The following is a 26,947-nucleotide window of genomic DNA, read 5'->3' as shown; positions in this document are numbered from 1 at the left end:
TGGAAGACGAGTGGGTAGCTTTGACAAATGGAACAATGAAGATAGCTGAGTAGCAAATAGGTAAAACTATAAGGCCTAGTAGAAATCCTTGGGTAACACAGGAGATACTGAAATTAATTGATGAAGGGAGACAACATAAAGAATGCAGCAAATGAAGGTCGAGAAAGCGAATACAAACTTCTAAAAAAATGAGATTGGCAGGAAGTGCAAATGGCTAAGCTGGAATAGCGAGAGGACGAATCTAAGGATTTCGAAGCATAAATCATTAGGGGAGTTATAGATATTCCCTGCAGGAAAATTAAAGAGGGTTTTGGAGAAGAGAGAAACAGTGGTATGAAAATCAAGAGATCATATGGAAAACCAGTTCCACGCAAAGAAGGGAAAGCTGAAAGGCTGAAGGAATATAGAGCGTCTATACAAGGGAGATGAACTTGCAGAAATGAAAGTGTTGTAGAAATGAAAGACGACATAAATGAAGATGAGATGGGAGACGTGACACTGCGAACAGAATTTGACAGAACATCGAAAGTCCGAAGTCGAAACAACTCTTCAGGGGTAGATGACATTCCATCAGAGCTACTAATAGCCGTCCGCAGCTCGTGGTCGTGCGGTAGCGTTCTCGCTTCCCGCGCCCGGGTTCCCGGGTTCGATTCCCGGCGGGGCAGGGATTTTCTCTGCCTCGTGGTGACTGGGTGTTGTGTGATGTCCTTAGGTTAGTTAGGTTTAAGTAGTTCTAAGTTCTAGGGGACTGATGACCATAGATGTTAAGTCCCATAGTGCTCAGAGCCATTTGAACCATACTCTACTAACAGCCTTGGAAGAGCCAGCTGGGACAAAGCTCTTCCATCTGCTGTGTAAGATGTATGAGACAGGCGAAATACTATCAGACTTCAAGAACAATGTAATAATTCCAATTCCAAGGAAAGTTGGTGCGAATATTACCGAACTATCAGTTTGATAAGTGATGGTTACATAATACTAACTCATATTCTGTACAGAAAAACGGGAAAAGTGGTAGAAGCCGACCTCGGGGATGATCAGATTTGATTCCGGAGAAATTTAGGAACACGCGACGCAATCCTAATCCCATGACTTTTCTTAGAAGACAGGTTACGGAAAAGCAATCCTACGTTTATAGCATTTGTAGGCTTAGAGAAAACTTTTGACAATGTTGGCTGGTATAATCTCTTCCAAATTCTGAAGATAGCAGGGGTGAAATACTGGGAGCGAAATGCTACTTGCAACTTGTACAACAATCAGACAGCAGATACAGGAGTCGAGGGGCATGGAAAGGAAGTAATGATTGAGAAAGGAGTGAGAGAGGGTTATAGCCTGGCACTGACGTTATTAAATCTATACTTCGAGCAAGCACTGACGGAAACCAATAAAAATTAGGAGAAGAAATTAACGTTCAGGGAGAAGAAATAAAAAGTTTGACGTTTGCTGATAACATTGTAATTCTGTCAGAGAGGGCAAAGGACTTAGAAGAGCACTTGGACGGAATGGTCAGTGTCTTGAAAGAAGGATATAAGATGAACATCTACAAAAGCACAACAAGGATAATGGTATACAGTCTAATTAAATCAGGCGAAGCTGAGGGAATTATATTAGGAAACGAAACACTTAAACTAGTAAATGAGTTTTGCTATTTGGGCTGTAAAATAACGGATGATGGCTTAAGTAGAGAGGGTATAAAATAAAGACTGGGAAAGGCATGAAAATAGGTTCTGAAGAAGAGAAATTTGTTAACATCGAATATAGATTTGTTAGGAAGTCTTGTGTGAAAGTATTTGTACGGAGTGTAGCCATGTATGGAAGTGAAACATGGACAACAAATGGTTTAGGTAAGAAAAGAATAGAAGCTTTAGAAATTTGGTGCTACAGTAGTATGCTGAAGACTAGACCATTAGATCTCTTAACTAATGAGGAGGTACTGCATATAACTGGGGAGAAAAGAAATTTGTAATACAATCCGATTAGAGGAAGGGGTCCGTTGATAGGACAAATTGTGAGACATCAAGGAATCACCGATTTAATACTGGAGAGAAGTGTAGGGGGTAAAAATCGTAGACGGAGACCAAGGGATGAATACGTTAAGCAAACTGAGGAGGATGTAAGTTGCGGGAGCTACTCGGAGATGAAGAGCCTTGCACGGAGTAGACTATCATGGAGGGCTGCATCAAACCAATCTTCGGACTGAAGTCCAGAGCAACAACAACATAATATTTAAGTTATAGGGTCTGTAATGAACGTATTTGAACAATCCCCTTTCAAAGATCCGAAATGTCTGGACACTGTGTGGGTGAACACGATCGTGAATGAAGGGTTTACCAGGTGAAGTTTCTCCACTACGTCCGTTTTAAACGAATCGTCTCAGTTTCAAAGCTTTCTGATAACACTAGCTAAGGCAGCACGTTTTGTATTATCGCGCAGTATGGGAGAGATTGTCACTGAAATGATACAAGATTTGGGGTGGATATCATTAAAACAAAGGCAATTTTCGTTGCGGTGGAATATTCTCACGAAAGTTCAAACACCAACTTTCTCCTCCGAATGCGAAAATATTTTTTTGACACCGACCAACGTAGGGAGAAACGATCACCAAGATAAAATAAGGGAAATCAGAGCTCGTGTTCTTTCTTTCCACGCGCTGTACGAGATTGGAATAATAGAGAATTGTGAGTCTGGTTCGATGAACCCTCTGCCAGGCACTTAAATGTGATTTGCAGAATATCCATGTAGATGTAGTAGTTATTGAGAAAGAGAACTGCTGACGGTAACTAGCACGTTTTGGCATTCTTTTACTTTCATAGTCGTTTAAAGTCGCTGTCACATAAAGACCGAGCGGTAAAGGAAGGCACCAGGCAGGATCAACTTAAATTTTTTCAAGGAGTTCGCTATCGTGAAGTTGTTCTTTAAGGCGTAACCAGTATGTTAGGCCTTTATTTTCTTACGCATGTATGGACGAATACTTCTTCCGATTCAGGTCAACCAACAAGCATCCTCCCCTCTCCATCTTTCACTGTCAGTGCTGAAAGTGAGCACATTACTGTTTGCTCATTTGCGGTATCGGAGGAGCTATCTCGCAAATGCGTGGATTCAAATCCGTCGGTGAAATTTCTCCTAACGCTTGGGTCGTCTTTCGATATTGCAGAAAACTACTTGGCAATATTATAAACATAAACATTGTACGTTTTGTGCCTCCTTCCGTGTGATGTCATGTTTTCGCTTGAGTAATGAAAGAACAAAAACGTTGTTGTGTCGTGCAGTCTAAGCGGAAATGTCAGACCGCGGGTTGGGTAATACTCGCTTCTCAGTTATATGCTCGTTTTTTACTCTTCCACGGAGCGGTGGATGGAATCGCTCCCTTGATGAATCCAAGGACAAGACACATTAAAAAAATAGTGAGATGGGAGTTTTGGGGTAACAGCTCTATATGAGTAGACGAACGAGCTTCAGTTACGGACACCTGTTCTTGTTTGTGCGGCTGAGCGCTGTTCGCAAGGAGAGGAACCTGAGCTTGCTACTGAGTTCCCGTCCACTCACTCCCGCGCTGTGCCGTCGGCTTACAGTAGCTCACGGTTCCACCACAGAAGTCGGACATCACTTTAATGTGGTGCACAACAAATGTTATTGGTAAGTTTCTAGATGCTAAGGAATACTACACTACTGGCCATGAAAATTGCTACACCTCGAAGATGACGTACTACAAACGCGAAATTTAACAGACAGGAAGAAGATGCTGTGATATGCAAATGATTAGCTTTTCAGAGCATTCACACAAAGTTAGCGCTGGTGGCGACACCTACAACGTGCTGACATGAGGAAAGTTTCCAGTCGATTTTTTCTGCAGTTGGCCGGCGTTACCTGGTGAAACGTTGTTGTAATGCCTCGTGTAAGGAGGAGAAATGCGTACCATCACGTTTCCGACTTTGATAAAGGTCGGATTGTAGCCTATAGCGACTGCGGTTTATCGTATCACGACACTGCTGCTCGCGTTGGTCGAGATCCAGTGACCGGATCCCAACCGCCTCGTATCACTAGCAGTCGAGATGACAGGCGTCTTATCCGCATGGTTGTAACAGATAGTGCAGCCACGTCTCGATCCCTGAGTCAACTGATGGGGACATTTGCAAGACAACAACTATCTGCACGAACAGTTCGACGACGTTTGCAGCAGCAGCATGGACTATCAGCTCGGAGACCATGGCTGCGGTTACCCTTGACGCTGCATCACAGACAGGAGCGCCTGAGATGGTTTACTCAACGACGAACCTGGGTGCACTAATGGCCAAAATGTCAAAATGTCATTTTTCGGATGAATCCAGGTTCTGTTTACAGCATCATGATGGTCGCATCCATGTTTGGCGACATCTCGGTGAACACACATTGGGAGCGCGTATTTGTTATCGCCATACTGGCGTATCACCCGGCGTGATGGTATGGGGTGCCATTGGTTACACGTCTCGGTCACCTCTTGTTCGCATTGACGGCACTTTGAATAATGGACGTTACATTTCAGATGTGTTACAACCCGTGGCTCTACCCTTCATTCGATCCCTGCGAAACCCTACGTTTCAGCAGGATAATGCACGACCGCATGTTGCAGGTCCTGTACGGGCCTTTCTGGATACAGCGAATGTTCGACTGCTGCCCTGGCCAGCACATTCTCCAGATCTCTGACCAATTGAAAACGTCTGGTCAATGGTGGCCGAGCAACTGGCTCGTCGCAATAGCCATTCACTACTCTTGATGAACTGTGGTATCGTGTTGAAGCTGCATGGGCAGCTGTACCTGTACACGCCATCCAAGCTCTGTTTCACTCAATGGCCAGGCGTATAAAGGCCGTTATTACGGCCAGAGGTGGGTGTTCTGGGTACTGATTTCTCAGGATCTATGCACCCACATTGCGTGAAAATGTAATCACATGTCAGTTCTAGTATAATATATTTGTCCGATGAATACCTGTTTATCATCTCCATTTCTTCTTGGTGTAGCAATTTTAGTGGCCAGTTGTGTATATTGTCACATGAATGTGCTTTAGCACTCTTCGTTATTTCAACTAGGAAAAAACAATTCCCTGATATAGCCTGGCAAGAATTTACTGTGGAACTACATGGTTCCAGAGAACAAGTCTCGAAAGTCCGTGACGTATATATGCACACTGAAGTGATGAATGAAAATTTGAACCAGGGCCGATGCGCAGATGGATAGTAGCTTTGCACAACTGCACGGACTGACCTAGCACGGCACCCTATGTGGCTCACCTTGGAGCACAACCTCTCTGTATTGCCAGAGAAGGTTAATGACGCCATTAAACTCGCCTGTACACTAAATATATGATTGATACTCGGTGCTTCATAAAGAACCCTGCAGTTTTGGAATCAGCTGGAAACAGAGATTGGTAGAATGACACAAGAACTGGGCGAGAGCAAAGTTATTTACAGATATCGCCAACAGTAAGTGTAGGGTGTTGCTGTCACTAACATAAGAGCAGTGAATTTGCGCTGAGGAAACTGCATTCGCAGTCACTGGAAAAGTGGTTTAAAATGAGCAGCGTGTACTTCTCTTGAGATGAGACGGGTGAACAGTGAAACTGGCGCCCGCTCACTGAAGTGTGCCATGTGCCATTGAGTGTTGACAGATATTGGTTGCTCTTCTGCATCGTCCAGTAGTGCAGAAGGATGTCGCAGAAAAAGTAGTTGCAGTACGTAAGGTTGCCTGCCTGCGTCTATTATTAGATTATTAAGTACACAACAGACAAGCTTTTCTCGATTGCAACACATTTAAATTTGAACAGAATATTTGTAACTAGATACAGGGTGCTTCACAATGTTTTGAGGATTCCAAATTAAATAATACGAAAACTAATCGTGAAACAAAGTAGAACATTTTGCATAAGGCATAATATTTATTCAAGTTTATTTTGAAATACTTCATCGGACGAATGGCCATTCCCAGCTACATAATGCCCAAGGCACTTCACCTGCTTTATGAACACATCTATCGTACCTACTGGAGGAATTCTGGAAATTTCATCGTGAATTCGATCCTCTAACTGTGGCAACACTCGGACAGTCAGAGGAACACTCGTTTTCAAATAACCCCTTAGGTAAAAGTCTGGCCCCGTTTCTCAGGCGAGCGAGGAGGCCATCCAACACAAGCACATTTGGGAATTATGTGGTTACCAAATCTTTCATGGAGAACTTGCAAGTGGCTTGTTGGATGTGTGGCATGTCGTATGGTCTTGGAACGTTTCGTAACGATGTGAGCGTTCCTGTAGACTGCTACGCACACATTCGAAGTTCTCGGCAGTTCGGAGGGCCAGTTGACTTGCGATTCGATGCACTGGCAGTTGCACGGAAGATTCTTACCCAGTTCATTATTGTTACACGAGTAGGAATTCGATATCACGGCTGAATCTTGAAATGTTTACGAAGTTACATTGCACGCGCACGGCAGATTCGCCGTAGCGAAAATAACTCTCCACCGCGAACGCACGACGTTACTTCGATCAGTACGGCCTGATTACTGACCTGTATACTGCACGGATTTCCGCACTACTAAAAGACGGCGCCACCGTCACTTTATCTTGTTTTTAGCGGGGGTTATTCGAACTTGAACTGTGGGAAACCCTGCACATGACCATTTTGTATCTTGGAACAGTTTTTCACATGTGGAAAAACCGTACTTTTCCACATTAATTCTTTTAATTAAAAAAAAGACTACAGCACATATCTATCATTTTCACAATGGAATAACGTATTACATTGAACTTCTGTCCCATGAACGGCTAGAGGCGAATGTCTGGGGAATGTTCCACGGTGCAACACTCTCCCCCACAAAGTCAATGAGACAACAGAGTCCAAACATGCCTGCTGCACGACATTCTCTGCAATGCTAACTGTAAAAAACTCCAGCGAGATCATGACAACACGTGGGTGAGCCGTGTCGGCTCGTATCGATTTCTCTTCCTGGCGACTGCCTTTGCTTGATTTCTCCTCTGGTCGACCGGTGGGGCTGTCGCCGTGCCGCGGCCGGTGGGCCGAATTTTCAGGCGTACGAGTCTCGTTTGGACAGCGCTGGGAGGAAGTTGGGGCTCTGAGCTGAAGCGGTCGGGACGAGAAACAATTGTTCAAAAAATGGTTCAAATGGCTCTAAGCACTATGGGACTTAACATCTGAGGTTATCAGGCCCCTAGACTTGGAACTACTTAAACCTAACTAACCTAAGGACATCACACACATCCATCCCCGAGCCAGGATTAGAACCTGCGACCGTATCAGCAGCGCGGTTCCAGAGTGAAGAACCTAGAGCCGCTCGTCCAGAGAATCAATTGTGCGGGAAGTGACCAAAGGCTCCGTTCCGCGAGAGGCTGATGACTACTAGCTTTCAATCGAAAGTGTGTTGCCGCCGCCGCCCATTGTGTTGGCGTCCGTCGAAGTGACCTTTTGGTAACAAGCTGTCAGTTGGCGATTCACTTCAGACCTTTTCGCTTGCCTGTAAGTTCATCGGGAACGACCGTTGGTTAGTCGGTTTGGCCATTTCTGGCTTCTGGGTGCCCCTGATTAATTGCAGTTCGTCCTCGTTGCTGCACAGTGATTGCTTTTAGTATTGGTTGGTTAGTTGGTTGGTTTGGGGGAGGTGACGAAACAGGGAGGTCATTGGTCCCATCGAATTAGGGAAGGATGGGGAAGGAAATCGGCTGCCCCCTTTCAAAGGAACCATTCAGGCATTTGCCTGAAGTGATTTAGGAAAATCACGGAAACCTAAATCAGGATAGCCGTACGCGCGATTGCACTATCGTCGTCCCGATTGCGAGTCCAGTGCAACTGTTTCACCGTCATGATCGGCCTCACCTTAATGCGGCTGTTAGGCGCGTTAATGTGGGGCTGACGAGGGCACTGATGGCGGAGGGCATGGATCACATCTCAATGGTGCCAGTTGGGTCTATCAGTAGGTGGGCTTTCACTAGGCATGGCCTGCACCTCAATAGGTATTGGAAGGAGAGGCTGGCTAAGCTTATAGGTGACAGTGTAGTGGTTAGGGTGGTGGTAGTGGTATCACTCATGGCCGGCCGAAGTGGCCGTGTGGTTAAAGGCGCTGCAGTCTGGAACCGCAAGACCGCTACGGTCGCAGGTTCGAATCCTGCCTCGGGCATGGATATTTGTGATGTCCTTAGGTTAGTTAGGTTTAACTAGTTCTAAGTTCTCGGGGACTAATGACCTCAGCAGTTGAGTCCCATAGTGCTCAGAGCCATTTGAACCATTTTATCACTCATGGAAAAATTCCTATAGTAGTTGGTGTTAGAGCTGCACCTTTTTTAGACTGAAGTCAGCTGATAGGTATACCTGCTTAAATTAGGTGCACCTAACTAAGGGCTCACCTCCAGAGGATGTAATGTTTCCAAGTAGAGAAGGAATTAGCATATTTCATCAAAATATAAGAGGTATTAGAGATAAAGTTAGTGAACTGCTAATAGATGTTAACTCTCAAATTATTGGTATATCAGAGCACCACGTAAATAATTTGATAATTCAGAGGCTTCCTTTACCAGGCTACAGATTAGCTGGCTGTTTCTCAAGGAGTTCCTTGCGGGGTGGGGGAGTGGCTCTGTACGTAAAAAACAGTATTTCATTTGAGTCCATAGACGTATCACGACACTGCACTGAACAGATATTTGTAAGTTGTACAGCATTAGTTGAATTTAGTGAAACTAAATTTCTAATTGCTGTTGTTTATAGGTCCCCTAACTCCGACTTCAGAGCATTTTTGCTTAAGCTAGAGAGTGTTCTTGATTCACTTTGTAGGAAGTACCAGAAAGTAGTTATATGTGGTGACTTCAGTATTAATTTTGTACATGATTGTGCAAGGAAAAGGATGTTGGTAGATCTCCTAAATTCATATGATCTGACGCAAACTGTGTTTTTTCCAACTAGGGTGCAGGGGAACAGTAGCACAGTCATAGACAATATTTTTATTCATTCTTCATTACTAGATGGGCATTCTGTTAGTAAAACGGTGAATGGCCTTTCAGACCAAATTTTAACACTAAAAGGTTTTTGTACTCAAACCAATGTCGTATTTAATTACAAACTACGTGGGAAAGTTAATCCAACAGCAGTAAAGAGTTTTTCAAAACTTGTCAAGGAACAAGAGTGGCAAGATGTTTATAGTGCTGATAATATAGATGATAAATACAATGCTTTCCATAACACATTTCTCGTGCTCTTTGAGAGTTGCTTTCCATTAGAACATTCTAAATGGGGTACTAGCAGTAATAGACAGCCCGGTTGACTGACTAGTGGGATAAGGATATCATGTAGAACAAAGCGAGAGTTAGAAGTAGTCACAATCAAGCTACAGTAGCCATTACAAACAGTATTGTAAGGTGCTTAAAAATGTTATTAGCAAGGCAAAAAGTATGTGGTATGCAAATAAAATAGCTAATTCACAGGATAAAATTGAAGCCATATGGCCAGTTGTGAAGGAAGTGTCTGGTCAGCAGCACAAGGTCGATGATATAAAGTCAGTTCACAGTAATAATATTTCTGTTACTGATAAATCAGATATATGTACAGTATTTAACAACCATTTTCTGAGCATTGCTGGTGAATTAAATAAAAATTTAGTTTCTGCAGGAAATTATATAAATTTCTTAGCAAATGCCTTTCCGAGGTTGACGTCTGAAATACTCCTCTGTGATACAGACAAGAGGGAGATTGAGTCAATAATTAAATCACTGAAGACTAAGGACTCTCATGGTTATGATGAAGTGTCTAGTAGTATATTAAAGTACTGTGCTGCATATGTTAGCCCTGTATTTAGCCATATTTGTAATTTTTCCTTTAGGAATGGTCAGTTTCGTGAGCGATTAAAGTACTCAGTAGTAAAGCCGCTTTATAAAAAGGGAGAAAGGGATAATGTGGATAATTTTAGACCTATTTCTATTCCATCAGTGTTTGCAAAAGTTATCGAATAGGCTGTTTATATAAGGTTAATTGGTCATTCTACATCACACGATTTGGTATCAAATCTACAGTTCGGCTTTAGAAGTCGTTTGACAACTAAAAATGCTATATTCTCTTTTCTCTGTAAGGTACTGGATGGGCTAAACAAAAAGTTTCGAACGCTTGGCGTATTTTTTGATTTGACAAAGGCATTTGACTGTGTTGATCTCACAATATTGCTCCAGAAGCTGAACCACTACGGAATTAGGGGAGTAGCTCACAATTGGTTCACCTCTTACTTTAGCAACAAACAGCAAAAGGTCATTATTCACAATGTTGATTATGGCTGTGATGTGGGATCTGAGTGGGGTACTGTCAAGTGGGGGGTGTCCCAGGGATCAGTGTTGGGGCCGCTCCTGTTCCTTATTTATATAAATGATGTGCCCTCGAGTATTATGGGTAACTCTAAAATATTTATGTTTGCTGATGACACTAGCTTGGTAGTAAAGGATGTTGTGTGCAACATTGCCTCGGTTTCAAGTAGTGCAGTACATGACCTCAGTTCATGGATTGTAGAAAATAAACTAACGTTAAATCACAGTAAGACTCAGTTTTTAGAGTTTCTAACACACAATTCAACAAAACCTGACATTTTAATCTCATAGAACGGGCATATGATTAGTGAAACTGAACAGTTAAAATTTCTAGGTGTTCAGATAGATAGTAAGCTGTCGTGGAAATCCCACATTCAGGATCTTGTTCAAAGACTTAATACAGGCATTTTCACTATTCGAACGGTATCAATAATGAGGGATACTTCGACACATAAATTAGTCTACTTTGCTTATTTTCATTCACTTATGTCGTATGGTATTATGTTTTGGGGTAACTCTTCCCATTCTAGAAGAATATTTTTGGCTCAGAAATGGGCGGTTCGGGCAATAAGTGGTGTGAGTTCACGAACCTCTTGTCGACCTCTGTTCACGAGTCTGGATATTTTGACATTGGCCTCTCAATATGTATATTCCTTATTATCGTTTCTTGTTACCAATATTAGTTTATTTCCAATAATAAGCAGCTTTCACTCGATTAATACTCAGCAGAAATCAGACCTCCATTTGGATCGGACTTCCTTAACTCTTGAGCAAAGAGGTGTGCAGTATACTACTGCATCCATTTTCAATAAGCTGCCACTCGAATTCAAAAATCTTAGCAGTAATCCACGCGCTTTCAAATCGAAACTGATGAGTTTCCTCATGGGTCACTCCTTCTATTCAGTCGAGGAGTTCCTTGAAAAATTAAGCTGATTCTCATTGTATTGCTGATAGCGTTTGCTTAAACTTATGGACTGACTTTTTTCAGGTTCATGAACATTTATTTTTATCTGTTATTACTTTTATGTTGTAAGTTCATGTACTGACGTGTCGCATGAGCTTGGAGATTTGCTCCTCAATTTGGTCCTACGGAACTTGACATGTAAATAAATAAATAACCAATGCCCCACCTCGATCGGTTTTTAGTATTGTCAGTGTTGCTTGTGATACTATTTTTTGGATGAGCCGTCAAGGGGTCCAACTAATAGAAGTCCTACTGCGATAGATAGGCAGTTATTGCGAAGAGTTGTTAAAAACATTTTTAATTGTAATTTGTAATTACAGTGGCCATCCAATGGGGTGTCCGTTAGCCCTAGCAGCACAGGAAGATAGCTCTCATGTAGTGGACACTGTGGACTGTTGATGAATGCCAAAGTTGCAGTATTTGTGCTAGTGAAATTTTTAATGAGCGATAAATCTTAACTCTGTCAAAGTACTGCATTTGTGGATGGAACTTGTTGTAATTACCTTGGATTAATATTGTATTTATATAGACATATTCAGAGTTCTGGGGACAAATAATAGTTCAAGTGGTGAAATATTCTTGTGTTTTACGTGGTTTCTGTCTAAGCTGATCTGACACTAGTATCAGGTTGCTGTTTTGCAGGTTGGACTTGTGGTGTCACCGCCAGACACCACACTTGCTAGGTGGTAGCTTTAAATCGGCCGCGGTCCATTAGTACATGTCGGACCCGCGTGTCGCCACTGTCAGTGATCGCAGACCGAGCGCCACCACACGGCAGGTCTCGAGAGACTTACTAGCACTCGCCCCAGTTGTACGGACGACTTAGCTAGCGATGCAACACTGACGAAGCCTCGTTTATTTGCAGAGAAGATAGTTAGAATAGCCTTCAGCCAAGTCAATGGCTACGACCTAGCAAGGCGCCATAGCAATTGATAGTTATCGTATGAAGCATGTCTCGTCAAGAACGATGTATACAAATGATGGATTAAAGTTAAGTATTCCAGAAGCTACGTACTTTTCTTTATAGCATTCATTACGTATCCTGTTTCAGACCTCACGCCAGTCTGCGTGAGCTTATAGCGTGCATTTCGGCCTTCTCTAGCAATATAACAGGACTAGTTAGCCATATTGTATGCTGATCCAGCCCCCGGTTATCCTACTGGCCAACAAATTGTTCCGGCGAGTCTCACTAGCCGGCCAACATGACGACGGTAGAGGAAGCAGCACTTAAGTTGTTACGCTTATTGAACGCTCTATCTCAAGGATCTTAATTTTCCGTTCCTTGTCACATTTGCCCTCGCCTTCCTTCCCCCCCCCCGCCCCCCCCCCCCCACCCTTCCCCCCGAATCAGTCCTCAAAATTGTGCAAACAGGAAGATTTCAAGCCATCAGACAGTTACTAAATGTCATCAACTTAAAGTCTCGAGGACATTTTGAGCCAGAGAAGCTAACACTACTTTTATTTTAGTCCTGATCATTCATTTCTTAGAAGGATCTGAAGCAGTTCAGAAGCGAAACGCTCATCTATAGCTGATACTGGGTGTAAAATGTAACTGTTTACAATGTACCAGAGTGGTGAGGAGAAACTAGAGAAACAGCAATTTGTTGTAGGACACTAATGATCTATCAAGTCTGGAAACGACCTCAGATTGGCGTATCCAAATTGTCCATCTCACTGCTATGGTACATAGTAAAAAGTTATAATTTACAACCAGTATTTCAGCTTTTAATTTGAAAAGAAATTCTCAAATTTCGGAGGCCCATAGATGTTTACATACTATTGAAAGGGTTGTTACTTCTTGTCCTTTGATGTACAGCTATCATCAGCCAACACTTGCACAAAGTAGATCATAAAGCGACCGCTACGGCTTGGCAGCGGATCCTGATTGCCAGCCAATCTCGCACGCTAGGCAATCCTGATCACCAGCCAATCCTGTGCACCAGGCAGTCCCGATCACCAGCTGATCCTGCGCGATGTGTTATCCTGATCACCAGTCAGTCATTCACGTCGGGCAATCCTAATTGCCAACTAGTACCACATGATAGGCAATATTCATTGCCAGCCGATCCTGTGCACCAGGCGATCCTGATTGCCAGTCAATCCCATGCATCAGCCGATCCCAATCGCCAGCCGATATTGCACACTGTGCACTGTTGTTATTTTTACGTATATGACAGTCCATGTATACATTGTTTTCAACTTGTATTTATTTATTTATTTATTTAAGATCATCATATTAATGACTTCAGGCCAGGTATAGGATCAAACTAGGGCTTTCAACGTCCCAAGAGTGAAACATGGTAGAGTCCAGTTATGATGTGGGCAACATGCTGTGGTTTCTGTGGGCCCCATTGTTGGTCTGCAAAGTTCGCATTAGTGTCAAGGATTATTTGACCATTTTTGGTGATGAGGTCCATTCCATTGTACAATGTGAGTTCCCCAATGGTGATGCTGTGTTCCAAGATGACTGGGCCATTCTCACGCAGCTCGCACAGTCCAGGAGCATGAGGATGAATTGTCACATCTCCTTTGACCACCATGGTGCGAGGTGCCAGGGCTAGCAGTGTATTTAACACTAAATTCTTCTCGAATCTTCATATGGAAATGATGCTCTAAACCCCCCCTTTTCTAACTCCTACTTTTGCTGTTGCACATGGATTAAGAAGAAACACGAACTGACTGTAATCGACCCTGCAAGTGGAGTAGAAAAGAGTTTGGCACGTGCAATAATTTAATTTGATAGACATTAATCAAATAAAGGAAAATTTTGGTAATGTAGTGAGAAATGAAAGGGTTGCTCTACCGATTAACAGAATGAAAGTTTTGTCCAAAATCATAAACAAAACACATGAAACATTTACAATACATCAAATTGGATCAAAGTGGATACTCAAATAAATGCTGTGAAGGTGAACTTGTCCATAAACTAGATTGTGACATTTATGACGAAGTGGTATGTGGAGCCAATTCCTTGCAACTCCAATCTTAAGAGAAACACCCAGCCAACTCAACATTAACTGCTGCTATGATAGTAATAACTCAGACAATGAACACCCAAGACAGAACAAAGTTAGAAAAGACGAACAGGCACGCTCTGCTGACCTCTGATTATCACAGTGCAAATTCTCTAGTCTGCCGGTGCTGCAGACATACATTACCAAGCTGTCTTCTTAACTGCAAGGACACGATCTGGCGTACTGGAAGCGATGACTGGTTGCTTCGACGTCCTGTCATGGTGATGATAATGTCGCGAGTAGCCCAAAACAAATTGTCCTGGTCTGGTTGTTCCAGACTAAAGACTTCCTATCAATACAAATGCGCCTCTGAGGGAGACGAAGAAGGCTCACCACACAATCACTGACGGTACAGTGATTGATTTTAACAAGCGAAGTCACACAGTAACTCCGATACAGTCAAATTTAGCCAAAACTGCCCAAGACAGACAACATAGGCCGCTTGTACACAGAACGCTCAATTGTCAACTGTACTCGGAAAGTTACATTGAAGTCGAAACTTCAGCAAACTTCGTTAAACAGTTACAATCAAATAAAAGTATATTAGACAGCCAACGGAAGGCAGGCTGTCCAGAGCAGCGAGAGAGCAGTCTTGTAACCTACTCCGACCGAGAGGCAAGAGCCAACCCTCTCAAGAGCACCCGTACAGACCGTACACAGAACATTCCCGCCCCCACGACAGTGGCCGTGGTGAAATGTTCCAAGCAGCAACTCGAAAACCGGCGGAAAATTCTCCGCTATTATGCCAATGTCGGCGTCTGGAAAGCATTCACTCGACTCCCTCACAGCCGTCAGCTTAACCCTTTCAAGATCAGCAGAGCCCGCCTGTCGCCGGACCATCCGGGTGACGAGAGACGCTGCGTGGGAAGTCCGCATGTGAAGGAATAGCAACTTATCACTGCATGCAATTAGAGAGGAAAATCGAATTACTCAGAGTAAGATAGAAACATGAGAGGGGGCTTCTGCCACTTCTCATGGTCACCAGATCTCAGTATTATTGAGCTTTTATGGTCTACTTTGTAGACAATAGTGCTTGATGGCCGTCCACATCGATCGATGCAACCTGAATTCGCCACTACTTAGCACGAAGTATTGTCGAAGATTCCCTTGAAAACCATATAGGACCCGTATTTATCCATTCCGAGAAGATGGGAAGCTCCTTTGAGTGCCAACGGGTTTGTCATATCGCATGTTGTGGTGTGTTTTTGGTGTTTCTATATTTTTGTCGACCTCCTGCAATCCCGTGATGCGACAACAATAATAAGTCTCCACGGTCGAACTTTGAATAAAAATCTCCATCAGTTCTTCTTTGCATACTGGGCAATTTAGATATGCATTTTTGTCCCAATACTTTTGATAAACTTTTTCACCGTTCCATCACAACATAACTAACAAGTGCGTGTCAAGAGTGATGATTTCACCAGTCACTTGTTTTGCGACGAATACTTCCAATTCTTCATAGCTCCTGTATTCATCAATCGCTCTGCTAACCCACGCATACACCTAACACGAAAGCTCATTTTCTTCCGTTCATCCCAATTCACAGTAAATTATTCTTTAAATTGTTTCACAATAGCAGCTGGATATATATATGTATATTGCCAGTCGGCTAAAATGACTGAAGTGTTACTGTCACTTAGATAATTATAATTCGCAGTACTGGTGGTCACAACTTCTTTCAGTTTATCTTCAAACACACAGCAATTTATTCTCGTTTTTTTCCCACTGTCCGTTTCGAAATCGGTAATTACGCTTTTCTTAGAGGATGCGCCGATTTGACCAATTTATTGCTGCAATCCACTTCAGTGACTTTGCACTACACCGATCATCTTCATTAACAATTCGTTCTTTGTTGGGCAAACATATTTTTCTTCTGTGATTTTGCTATCTTGTTTTTTATTCTGTATGGGCCAATTTGTCGTTATTTTCTCGCATCAGACGTTGTGTTCTACAAATTCCGCTTTTAGCCCTTGAACCATGATTTCGATTTTTTTGGTGCTTTGTGCTAAATTCTCCTCGAATTCCTTTGTTATTGTTCTTAAGACCTGACATAGGTAAGTTCATAAGTTTTTTTCATTTGTTGAAATTAAATGTCTTAATCTGTGACGACAATTTACAGTCTTTAATGGTCCGCAGAATTTGCAAATTGTACTGCTTTATTCGTCAAGACCAAAACCTCGCAACTGAGATGTTAATATAATCAAATCGGGACCTGATCGCAATCAGAAGTATTCTCAGATGAAGAGAGCTCCGTTGTACTATTGTTCTTAGAAATTACTTTCGGGAGCATTGATATCACTGTTGTGATACATAGGAATGGAAGGTTCGAAATTTATTTCTAAAACCTTTACAAATTTGGTCGTTACTTGATTGGAGCTCGGTCTTCGTGCTAATGTACTGACAAGGAGTAGCCATGGTTTAGGGAGCCGAAATCTCGCTGCGCAGTCTCCGTTGTAGTTATGTTGTTACCTTCCATCCAGTGAGTGAGGATTTGTGCTTTGCTATCGCTGAACGGTTTATCCTGTTATTTACAAAATGAAACGTCTTTATACAAGTGCCTTTGACCTACGAATCATCAGTGCACTCAGGTTCACGACCCCTCTCTGACAGTAGTACTTGACACCATTTCACCGTAAAATCGGAAGTTATTGGCCCAAAAATCTTTCAAAATCCATAGTCACACTCGCAGACATGTTACAGTGTTTCCTCCCATGTCAGTCATCACGTTGCAAGAGTGCCATCTTTACGGAGCCTCACATCTCTTCATTGTCTTTGTCGTGCCATCTATGTCGCCCTAAATTAAGTCGAGAAGAGACACAGTCGATTTCTTTTCGCATCTTTGAAGTTTCAGTTTGTGATCTTGTAGCGCTGGAAATGCATATCCTCCTATTTCCATCTATTGTACTATAAATTTTTTCCTTATTTTGTTACCTGAATATATGACATTTCTGTGTCTTTATATATTGTAATTGTATATATACATATACACACACACACACACACACACACATATATATATATATATATATATATATATATATATATATATATATGCATTTATGTCTATGTATAATTGGTTTGTTTTGTAAATACTATTTGTATTTTTACACAGGGTCTTGCCTAGGGAAAACCATGCTATCTAACGACTACATCGATAGGTCGAGTGGAGAACCAATGTGTTTAGGATCTTTGGTGGGGTTGGCTCTGCCACGTGGAGCGCGGGGATAGCAGAGTCTGGCTCGAATAGGGCGGTGGAGCAGGTGTGTTGTGTGACGCTCCCGCGAGTTGCCGCGCTTTCGGGGTTTGGCAGCATGTAATTGCTCTCGACTTGCTATGATAGTTTCTGGCACGGTGTCGCGGACGAGAAACATTATCTGGCACACATCAAGAGCCATTTTCGCCTGGTGATCGTGTCGAGAAGAAGGCGCGCCAACATCCAGCTTCTGCAACAGCTACGGCCGACAATAAGTGATTGTCGCCACCTCCTCGATCGACGACTTCAAACCTACAACCAACAAGGAAGACTGAAAGCACGTAAAGTTTTAGAACTGTATGGCAGACCTCAGCTTTTCAAACTGTTCCATTTGCATCACAAAAATACAGCAACTTAGTATGAACCTTTGTTGCTCATTGTCCAAATTGCATTACCAAGTATGGTCCTTTCCTTTTCCGAAATGAACTCGAGTATCGTCGAAATTCAAACGCCAGCACTAAAGTAATATCTTTCCATTTCACTGCTTTAATTTCAAAGTTCAGTTAAAGTATTCATAGCTGGCTACAACATTTAGATTACACAAGCACAAATTGAGTGCGAGTTTTCTTATGTTTTAGCTTACCTGTGACTGCAGCTCAGCTTGGTACGCACTAAATTTTGTTACTGTTAATTGTTGAAAATCATTTGATTGAAGTACAAAGTTAAATCTCGTATTTCTAAATTGCATAGATTCAAGTAGCTTTTGAGATGATTGTTGTGGTAGCCCAAGACTAATCTTATTTTATTTAATTTCGTAGTGCTTCGGAAACAAAGTTCACTATTAATTTCAGTCACTAAATTAACTTTCAGTTTTCCGGTTTTATTAATTCTTTTGCTAAATTAAGTCAGAGTGTAGCGAAACTTATTAGTTCTGACAAACGTTCAGTTTTCGCACAACACGTGTCAACGTTCAGTCGCCACGCTTTTAGTGCTAATTATACGAGCATTAACCTTTCTTTTTCAGTTATTATAGTAGTTGTCCATATCTAATTAATGCCAGTTAATTGTTCGCGTAACGACCGCACATTTACTTTCTTTATTAATTTTACCCTTTTTCAAAATTAATTTCCACCAATTTCATTTGCATTTTTCCTTTCATTTAGATTTCCTGTCATTTGGATGTAACCCTTTCCTCCCTCTTTACCGACAGAGTAACTTCGGTGACGATTGCTTTTCCCAAATTTCGATTAGGTACACGCGGTTTAATTTTTCACTGTCATTAATGTCGATAAGTGAGGGGGAGGTTGCAATCTATTTAAAGAACGGCACTATGAGACCACAAAAAGCTGTTGGCTGTTGTAGAGAATATTTATGCAAAGACAAGATTTTTCGGTGAAGCGACATCAAGTTAAAAGAAGTTTTCTTGGCGTCAAGTACATGATTTTTCTCGGTTACATCATCTATCGTCAGAAACCTTCGTTTACCTCGACGTATTTGTTAATCTCTGACTTGAAGAGGGGCCCTTGGCCGATACTGAATAAATGTTCGACGACTTTTGGTGTTTCCATGATGCCGTTCTTTAAATACCTATAAGTTGAATGCCGCGGCACTGTTTGCAGAGAATATTTTACGCCCTGTCTCTAACAAACGCATCATCGACTGGACGCTAAATCGTAATCTCTTCCTTCCTACTACTTCATAGCGCCGATAGACAATATCCATAGGTTCCGTGGTTTACTTGACATTATTGTTATATCCAGAATTTTTGTTACACATACCTAGAACGAGATCTCTAGCAGTAACAAATAAAAAGGGAATATTACTGATAGACAATGATGAGATAAGTGGTTGTTTGAAAGAATTCATAGAAATGTACGATGATGACTCCAAGAAAGAAAAGAATCTAACTTAAGACAGCAATGATTGTGAACAAGGAATGCAAGTTCATGAATTTGAACATGCAATTTGAAGTCTCAAAGAAGGAAAAACAAGCGGTGTTTATGAGATCCCTACAGAATTCCTGAAAAATTTTGGTACCAACATGAAAGACCAATTACTCAGAGTAATAAATTACTGCCGAGGAAGAGGAATCACACCAGAAGGCTTCACACAATGCAGAACCATTACCATATTTAAAACGCAACTATCATTATTATCAGATGCCTCCAACTTATTCATTAAATTAGTTAAGAGCAGGATAACAGGAAAAGTTGATAACTGTATTGCACAAGACCAATTTGGATGTGGAGAAGGCAAAGGAACGAAAGAATTGTTCTCGCCTTGCGCGTTCTCTTTTGGCGTGACTCCTCTTTTTCTTGGAGAGAAGGATGGGTATGAATAGACGCACTTACCTTAGTATCATTGACTTAGGAAAAGCTTTTATAACTATAAAGAAAGGACTTGATCGGAAGGATAGAAGAGTGATTAATAAACTGTGTAAGAACCAGATCACAAAAACAAACATCAGTAAGGTAGAGGAAGAGGCCAGGACATGAAAATCAGTTAGACAAGAATGCTCTGTTACTCCGTATTGATTTAATGTGTTCATACAAGAAATGAATAAAATGCTGCAAGTCCAGTCACACACTCTTGACCTATGGGAATTAAAAGTGAACTGACGGAAAACGAAAGTAATGGTAGTACGGAAAAATATGGGTGGAATTAAAATCAATATAAAAGTTGATGACTTCAAAATTGTTCAGGTGAAACAATTATCTTATCTCGGTAGCTTAATCACGGAGGACAATAGATGGTTAATAGCAGTGAGGTATTGCGTTGGTAGAACAGTCATTCACTACTAAGAAAAATATTATAATAGAAAATATATTAACACGAAACTGCTGAATTGTGGATATGGCGAAAAACTGACAAAAACGAGGTGAACGGAAAGAAAAACCCACCTTAAAGTCTTAAGGAAAGTTAATGAAGAATTAAGAGTAAAATAAAATTTATTAGACATGTCATCAGACACAACAGCTTCATCAATATTCTTGAATATACACTGAAGAGCCAAAGAAACTGGGCCGCTGTGAGCAGGCAGAGGTGCCGCAACACGACGTGGCATGGACTCGACAAATGGCTGAAGTAGTGCTGAGGGAAGCTAGCACCATGAATTCTGCTGGGCTGCCCGCAAATCCGGAAGAGTACGACGGGGTGGAGATATCCTTCTGAACAGCACATTGCAAGGCATCCAAGATATGCTGAATAATGTTCATTTCTGGGGAGTCTGGTGGCCAGCGGAAGTATTTAAACCCAGAAGAGTGTTCCTGAAGCCACTCTGTAGCAATTATGGTCGTATGGGGTCCTATTGGAATTGCCCAAGCCCGTCTGACTGTACAACGTGCATGAGTGGATGCAGGTGATCAGACAGGATGCTTAATAAGTGTCACCTGTCAAGAGTCGTATTTAGACCTATCATGGGTTCCATAGCACTCCAACTGCACACACCCCACACCGTTACAGACCCTCTACCAGCTTGATCAGTCTTCTGCTGACATGCAGGGTCCATTGATTCATGAGGTTGTCTCTATACCCATACACGTCCATCCGCTCCATATAAATTGAAACGAGACTTGTCTGACCAGGCAACATGGTTCCAGTCATCAACAGTCCAGTGTCGGTACTGACGGGCCCAGACGAGGTGTAAAGATTTGTGCTGTGCAGTCATCAAGAGTACACGAGTGAGATTTCGGCTCTGAAAGCTCAACCGATGATGTTTCGTTGAATGTTTCGCACACTGACACTTGTTGATGGGCCAGAACTGAGATCTGCAGAAATTTGCGGAAGGATTGCACTTCTGTCATGTTGAACGATTCTCTTCAGTCGTCCTTGGTCCTGTTCTTGCAGGATCTTTTTACGCCCGCAGCGATGTCGGAGAGTTGATGTTTTACCTGATTCCTGATATTTACGGTACAGTCATCGCTACCTCAGAGATGCTGTGTCCCATCGCTCGTGTGCACACTATAACACCACGTTCAAACTCACTCAAATCTTGATAACCTGCCACTGTAGCAGCAGTAACCGATCTAACAACTGCGCCAGACACTTGTTTTATATAGGCGCTGCCGACCTCAGCGCCATATTCTGCCTGCTTACACATCTCTGCATTTGAGTACATATGCCTGTACCAGTTTCTTTGGAGCTTCAGTGTGATGGGAAAGAAAGGAAGAAGACGGCCTGGGATCAAGTATTTGGAAGACATCGATAAGATAGCACGGTGTGACGATTACACAGAACTGAAATGAACAGCCAGTGACAGAAGAGTGTGGTTACATCGAAATATGTATGTACAGGGTGGGGGTAAAATGGATGTTACAAGACTTTAGTGTACTACAAAATAACATGGCGGGATAGATTCTTGATATCATATTTATGCTATAGTAGACAATCTAAAATTTAATGCATATGGTTTCCAAAATGCTTTTCTTCAGCAGCAATGAGTGTGTAGAGCCTTGAAATGAATTACTTTATGGCTGTCTGAAGAACGTTATTTTAGACTGCATGAATCTCTCTGGAAACTGCAGTACCAATATGCTGATGTGTTGTAGATCTTTGAAGACTCTGTCCTTCTGATGATCGTCTCATAACAGGACATTGTCCTTCAGAAATAGTCACATGGGTTGAGATTGGGACTTCAAGGCGGCCATCCTCATCATCTTGAGTTCTATCGTGTCCCGTGCTATGATCTGATTTCTGAAAGAAATCGAAGGTACCAGGAGAACAGTGTGGACTTGCTCCATCCTGCATGAACCAGTAATTGAGCCGTTCCCCGGAAAAACAACTTAACGTCCATTAAGTCGTTTTTTCCTTTTCCTGCAGTAATTGCATCTGTACGAACCAGTCTTTGTGCTTACTTATTATTTCTCTCCGACAGACGAAACGTCCTCTAGAAACATTTGACGGCCGTGGTATTCCAAGTCGTTGTTCCAGCAACCGCTGTAGCCAGGAGACAACTTCCACACCGTTCGTACCAGTGTTGCGCGTGCGCTGTGCTGAGATTTATTTTTTATCCGCACCGTAGAATTTATGTTTGCCAACATCACGTAGGAAGTGACTAGTAACTGTAAACAAAATATTGGAAGTGATTGTGATAGTATATCTAGTACGGAGCAGGATTATGAGAATCACTTAATTGGAAGAAACGTAAAATTTAGGAAGAGAAGGGGAAGAAAGAAGTAGTGAAGAACAAGAGAAATTCAGGACAGAGTTGTTTTCCGAAAGCTGGAAAAAAATCGGCTCTAAAAAATTTGCAGTAGTAAGAAATGTTAAGTAATATGATGCAATCTAAAAATATGCCCAAAAGATCAAGAACAGATCGATGAACGATTTTCTGCATTAGGTGACAAGATCACAACAGATACATTGATGTTAAGTTTAACTGCAAAAGAAAACACCATCTAGAACATCTAGTGCACCTAGGTCGGGTCGGAATCGCAGCTCCGCCTATTATACCATCTAAAATGCAACAATAATAAGACAGTAGTCTGTAAATCCCTATTCCGAAGTACCTTGCATGTTACCTACAGTCGTTTGAACACAGTTTTAAAAGTGTTGAATGCTTCTGTTCTTACAGCAGAAGACAAAAGAGGAAAACACTGCGACAGACCGCATGAAATTGCAGTGGAAATTTGGGACATGGTTCGCTCTCAACCATTGCATTATTGTCAGTTGAAGTCTGAACCATGGACCTTGCCGTTGGTGGGGAGGCTTGCGTGCCTCAGCGATACAGATAGCCGTACCGTAGGTACAACCACAATGGAGGGGTATCTGTTGAGAGGCCAGACAAACGTGTGGTTCCTGAAGAGTGGCAGCAGCCTTTTCAGTAGTTGCAAGGGCAACAGTCTGGATGATTGACTGATCTGGCCTTGTAACAATAACCAAAACGGCCTTGCTGTGCTGGTACTGCGAATGGCTGAAAGCAAGGGGAAACTACGGCCGTAATTTTTCCCGAGGGCATGCAGCTTTACTGTATGATTAAATGATGATGGCGTCCTCTTGGGTAAAATATTCCGGACGTAAAATAGTCCCCCATTCGGATCTCCGGGCGGGGACTACTCAAGAGGATGTCGTTATCAGGAGAAAGAAAACTGGCGTTCTACGGATCGGAGCGTGGAATGTCAGGTCCCTTAATCGGGCAGGTAGGTTAGAAAATTTGAAAAGGGAAATGGATAGGTTAAAGTTAGATATAGTGGGAATTAGTGAAGTTCGGTGGCAGGAGGGACAAGACTTCTGGTCAGGTGACTACAGGGTTATAAACACAAAGTCAAATAGGGGTAATGCAGGAGTAGGTTTAATAATGAATAGGAAAATAGGAACGCGGGTAAGCTACTACAAACAGCTTAGTGAACGCATTATTGTGGCCAAGATAGATACGAACCCCACACCTACTACAGTAGTACAAGTTTATATGCCAACTAGCTCTGCAGATGACGAAGAAATTGAAGAAATGTATGATGAAATAAAAGAAATTATTCAGATAGTGAAGGGAGACGAAAATTTAATAGTCATGGGTGACTGGAATTCGAGTGTAGGAAAAGGGAGAGAAGGAAACGTAGTAGGTGAATATGGATTGGGGCTAAGAAATGAAAGAGGAAGCCGCCTGGTAGAATTTTGCACAGAGCACAACTTAATCATAGCTAACACTTGGTTTAAGAATCATGATAGAAGGTTGTATACATGGAAGAACCCTGGAGATACTAAAAGGTATCAGATAGATTATATAATGGTAAGACAGAGATTTAGGAACCAGGTTTTAAATTGTAAGACATTTCCAGGGGCAGATGCGGACTCTGACCACAATCTATTGGTTATGACCTGTAGATTAAAACTGAAGAAACTGCAAAAAGGTGGGATTTTAAGGAGATGGGACCTGGATAAACTGAAAGAACCAGAGGTTTTACAGAGTTTCAGGGAGAGCATAAGGGAACAATTGACAGGAATGGGGGAAAGAAATACAGTAGAAGAAGAATGGGAAGCTTTGAGGGATGAAGTAGTGAAGGCACCAGAGGTTCAAGTAGGTAAAAAGACGAGGGCTAGTAGAAATCCTTGGGTAACAGAAGAAATATTGAACTTAATTGATGAAAGGAGAAAATATAAAAATGCAGTAAATGAAGCAGGCAAAAAGGAATACAAACGTCTCAAAAATGAGATCGACAGGAAGTGCAAAATGGCTAAGCAGGGATGGCTAGAGGACAAATGTAAGGGTGTAGAGGCATATCTCACTAGGGGTAAGATAGATACTGCCTACAGGAAAATTAAAGAGACCTTTGGAGATAAGAGCACCACTTGTATGAACATCAAGAGCTCAGATGGAAACCCAGTTCTAAGCAAAGAGGGGAAAGCAGAAAGGTGGAAGGAGTATATAGAGGGTCTATACAAGGGCGATGTACTTGAGGACAATATTATGGAAATGGAAGAGGATGTATATGAAGATGAAATGGGAGATACGATACTGCGTGAAGAGTTTGACAGAGCACTGAAAGACCTGAGTCGAAACAAGACCCCGGAAGTAGACAACATTCCATTGGAACTACTGACGGCCTTGGGAGAGCCAGTCCTGACAAAACTCTACCATCTGGTGAGCAACATGTATGAAACAGGCGAAATACCCTCAGACTTCAAGAAGAATATAATAATTCCAATCCCAAAGAAAGCAGGTGTTGACAGATGTGAAAATTACCGAACTATCAGCTTAATAAGTCACAGCTGCAAAATACTAACACGAATTCTTTACAGACGAATGGAAAAATTAGTAGAAGCCAACCTCGGGGAAGATCAGTTTGGATTCCGTAGAAACACTGGAACACGTGAGGCAATACTGACTTTACGACTTATCTTAGAAGAAAGATTAAGGAAAGGCAAACCTACGTTTCTAGCATTTGTAGACTTAGAGAAAGCTTTTGACAATGTTGACTGGAATACTCTCTTTCAAATTCTAAAGGTGGCAGGGGTAAAATATAGGGAGCGAAAGGCTATTTACAATTTGTACAGAAACCAGATGGCAGTTATAAGAGTCGAGGGACATGAAAGGGAAGCAGTGGTTGGGAAGGGAGTAAGACAGGGTTGTAGCCTCTCCCCGATGTTATTCAATCTGTATATTGAGCAAGCAGTAAAGGAAACAAAAGAAAAGTTAGGAGTAGGTATTAAAATCCATGGAGAAGAAATAAAAACTTTGAGGTTCGCCGATGACATTGTAATTCTGTCAGAGACAGCAAAGGACTTGGAAGAGTAGTTGAACGGAATGGATGGTGTCTTGAAGGGAGGATATAAGATGAACATCAACAGAAGCAAAACGAGGATAATGGAATGTAGTCGAATTAAGTCGGGTGATGTTAAGGGTATTAGTTTAGGAAATGAGACACTTAAAGTAGTAAAGGAGTTTTGCTATTTGGGGAGCAAAATAACTGATGATGGTCGATGTAGAGAGGATATAAAATGTAGACTGGCAATGGCAAGGAAAGCGTTTCTTAAGAAGAGAAATTTGTTAACATCGAGCATAGATTATAGTGTCAGGATGTCATTTCTGAAAGTGTTTGTATGGAGTGTAGCCATGTATGGAAGTGAAACATGGAAGGTAAATAGTTTGGACAAGAAGAGAATAGAAGCTTTCGAAATGTGGTGCTACAGAAGAATGCTGAAGATTAGATGGGTAGATCACATAACTAATGAGGAGGTACTGAATAGGATTGGGGAGAAGAGGAGTTTGTGGCACAACTTGACCAGAAGAAGGGATCGGTTGGTAGGACATGTTTTGAGGCATCAAGGGATCACCAATTTAGTATTGGAGGGCAGCGTGGAGGGTAAAAATCGTAGGGGGAGACCAAGAGATGAATACACTAAGCAGATTCAGAAGGATGTAGGTTGCAGTAGGTACTGGGAGATGAAGAACCTTGCACAGGATAGAGTAGCATGGAGAGCTGCATCAAACCAGTCTCAGGACTGAAGACCACAACAACAATAGTCTGAAAGGAATATTTTGGCAATCCTGACTTAGTGTTGCAAAATCATTCACACCATTCAGAGATCATTCTCTCCATGAAACGAATACGGTACTCCAGATGGAACATAAAACTTATGAACGTTAGGGACAATAGTCCGTATTCGTTTCGAAAACCAAGAACTGATAATTGTTATTGCTGGCGGGAGTGTGAAGTTATATTGAGTGTCAATGCAAATGTTCTTCGTAAAGACGTATATGAGGAACACAAACTAAAGGTTGCAGAGTACAGTAAACTCAAGAACAAGTATTCGAGGTCGGCCAAACGTGACAACACAGATTCGTTTGTGCTCGAATTTCAAAACACACAGAACCTGCCTCTGCATACACTGACCATTAGACCCCAATTCTATAAGAGTCTACCGTGGCTATATGTACTTTATGTTCACTGTCGCCGGCCGGTGTGGCCGTGCGGTTCTAGGCGCTTCAGTCTGGAACCGCGTGACCGCTACGGTCG

Source organism: Schistocerca americana, chromosome 5 (genome assembly GCF_021461395.2).
Source record: "Schistocerca americana isolate TAMUIC-IGC-003095 chromosome 5, iqSchAmer2.1, whole genome shotgun sequence".
In the NCBI taxonomy this organism is placed as follows: Eukaryota; Metazoa; Arthropoda; class Insecta; order Orthoptera; family Acrididae; genus Schistocerca; species Schistocerca americana.
The sequence above is the reverse complement of the archived record's forward strand: the minus strand, read 5'-3'. Positions refer to the sequence as shown.